Genomic DNA, 3,469 nt, shown 5'->3' with positions numbered 1-3,469 from the left:
CAGGAGATGAGCCAAAGTGACACTTCCTCAAAATTACTTCAGGTTGTCACAGTAACAGAAGCTATCTAATACAAGAGATACTGGTGAACGGTGAGTTGGAGAGGGGATGGATTAAATAAATGATTCCTTTCATGGGGATCAAGTTTTAAGTTCCACAGTGCTGCATAAATGGAAGACAGTTAATATCTCGCTATTGTGCCCACTCTCGTGACCTTCTGTTTTTGTATACCTTAAATTCAGGATGGTAGCACATTCCTGATATATATATATATATAGTGCCTAGAAGCTCATACGTTTAAACTATGCTAACTTCTTTCCTCAGTAAGTTGGCTTTCTATGTGGTAGCAATGAGCTATATCTGTATACACATAGGTGTATACTCGGCCTTTGTACATGCTGGCTTGCATGTGGCAAAACAAAACAAAACAAAACCCTGATGTTTTGTGTTAGATACAGGTCTCATCACTCCCTTTCTGTTAGCCTGGCTATTTCCCTGCTTTGAGTAAACCCAGTTGAATAAGCTGTGATAGTAAGATGTGGAGGTTCACAGAAACATTGTTTTTCTGCTTTGATCACACCTGCATCTCACTGTGAAAGCAACAACAATGGCAACATCCGGTAGATAATGCTCTGCTGTCTCTCTGAGGAGAGCAGCCAAATGTGGGAGGTTTGTCATGTAGTACCTCATTGCTTAGACAAGTCGACTATTTTCACACAAAATAACAAGGCACAATGTTGCCTTTGTGCTAAATTCTAGCCTGCTCTGGGTCTAAGCCTCTGGGAATGTTCACTGTAGTCTCAAGGCTGCTGAGAAGCCCATACAAAGAGATGGATCTTGTATTCTCTCACAAATGGCTTGCTATACACACCTTTCCTGAAAAGCCAAAGGGAAATTTCAATCCCCGAGTCCTGGCTGAGGAAATGCTCCCTCTAGCATGAGACTCTGTTAAATGTGAATAAAATGTAGGTCATGAATCATTTCACCGAGGATTCTGGAACCACAAATTCAAGAACCTGACCAAATATTTAGGTGACTACTCCGTGTGTGTGTGTGTGTGTGTGTGTGTGTGTGTGTGTGTGTTATTGCTGACCTTCAGAGGCTTAATTTGTATATTCATATAAACCTGTTTTTCTTCTATATGCTGGTAGAGGATTTCTGCAAAGCAATTTAGTTATCTTGAGAATATAGTTATATAAAGAGTTTAATTAAATTGAATTTAATGCTCTTGTTGATTTTTTTTTTCTGATGAGTAGAGATGGTTAGCGTTTCCTGTTTTGAATTCATTAATAGTTTTGGGAGATACAAACAAGGTTTGGAAACGTATTAGAGATGGTGGTTGTATAAGGAGTTTCTCTGTACAAAGTATAATGAAACTGTTAGAAAACAGCACTGTCCATGCTGGAGTGTGAAACTGAAGGATCTTAAAAGGACAGATGGAAACCAGAGAAAAAGGTCCTTGGCTGGGAAGGGATGTTAGAGTTTTCCATCAGTAAGGTCCAGTGCTAATTAGAAGCAATGTCTCATACTAATTGAAGTTGTTTGCTTAAATACCTTGTACTATGAACCTTCATTAAAACCTGATTTACATGTAGACTAGTTCACCAGGAGAATGGGAGAATCTATGTCTTAGTATCAAAAGGACTGGTGGGGAAAAGGGAAGGTCATATGTTTAAATATGATACTAGGGAGTGGAGCTTGAGATGACCAGGGTAAGGCAGGCATTCAGATGGTCAGTGGCTGCTGTGTTCTGTTTCTCTTAGTAGTTTCTCTATCATGTTCTGTGGCCATCGGGCCCACAAAAATAAATCCAGGACACATTACAGGCACTGGAGGGAGACTGCCTCTGCCTCAGAACTATCTACAGTACAGGGAATGGCTGAGAAAGTAAGAGCACAGAGCCTATCAGAGAATGATGTGATAAGTACTGTAAGGTAGAGACAGGCCAGATGCCTAGAAAGAAGCAAGCGTGGAAGAGATGCCAGCATATGTTGACAAGAGAGTTCTTGAGCTGTGCCTTGAGGGCATTTGGCCAGAGAGAAAGAAGAAAGAGCCCGAGGATGATGGACCAATATCCACAAAAGCCCACAGTGCTGAGAAGCAAATTCAGAGGACAGTGTGACCTGTTTAGGATGGTTTTCAGAGGAAAAATGGAAGAGAAATAATCATCAAATGTCAAATGCATGTGGCAGTAAGAATTTCAACTCACAGGAAGCCAGAGATTTCATGTCACTCATACAGACTCAGTTGTTGACTCATCAACTGAGACAGTCACTGAGTTATCTCTTTGAAAGAAAGGAGGAGGCCTAAGGGAGAGGGAAGGAGGGGGATAGCAAGAATGTGAGAGCTAGTGGATGAGGATGTACGCAATGTAAAATAAATACCTCTGCCCTCAGATGCACTGTGTGTCAAGGCAAGCTGAAGATGTGTTCTGGGTGAGACAAAGCCACTATACACAGGAACACACCACAGCTGTGGTTATTTGCATAAGGTCTACACAAGATTGGGCCTGTTGGCAGCACTTCATCATGAATCTGGGAGGGGTCTCCTTTGAAGAGCTATTGGCAGTTACCAGTTGGTGGGAGAAAGGGTGCCATTTTCTTCTGTGGTATAGTTGACCACGATCCAGTCAAAAACCTCTTACCCATACTCACATGAGAAATCCTAATTAACTTCAGCTGGTCACATGCAGAAGGAAAATGAGAGGATGAGGGACACTTCTGGGGAAGAAGGGTTTTAAGGAAAGAGGTAAGATGTGGGAGGGAGGGGAGAGAAGGGGATGAAGGGTAACTATAACTGAAATTTCTTATGTCCATGTATGAAACTATCTAACAAAAAATAAAAGAATAAAAAGGAAGAGAGGATAAGAAGGGCTGTCTTTAGTGGTTGGAAAAACAGGTTAAACACACTCTGGCAGCTCCAAAACCAACTCTTACTTTCCAGCTCTCACCTTGTTACTCCTTGCTCACAGTCTTAAAGCCTTTGCTACGGTTGTTCCTAGAACAGCAACACATGCTAACTGACTCTTAAGGTTCTAGTTCAGTGGTTCTCAACATCCCCCTTTAATACAGTTCCTTCTGTTGTAGTGACCCCAACCATAGTGTTACTTTGTTGCTACTTCATAACTGTAATTTTATTATTGATATGAGTCATAATGTAAGTATATGATAGGCAGGATATCTGATAGGTGACCCCCAAAGTGGTCAAGTCCTATAGGTTGCAAATTGCTGCTCTAATTTATCATTTTAATTCATACAGATAAACATTTTACTGCGGGCAGAAACAATTCCATGGGCATAACTTGTTCTGGAACCTTCTTTTTCCTTCAACCCTATTTGCATCATCACCATCATAATTTTATGTTTAAAAAATAATAGCGCCGGGCGTGGTGGCGCACGCCTTTAATCCCAGCACTCGGGAGGCAGAGGCAGGTGGATTTCTGAGTTCGAGGCCAGCCTGGTCTACAAAGTG

The sequence above is a fragment of the Mus caroli genome, chromosome 2 (genome assembly GCF_900094665.2).
Source record: "Mus caroli chromosome 2, CAROLI_EIJ_v1.1, whole genome shotgun sequence".
Classification (NCBI taxonomy): Eukaryota; Metazoa; Chordata; class Mammalia; order Rodentia; family Muridae; genus Mus; species Mus caroli.
Note: the sequence above shows the minus strand (reverse complement) of the source record.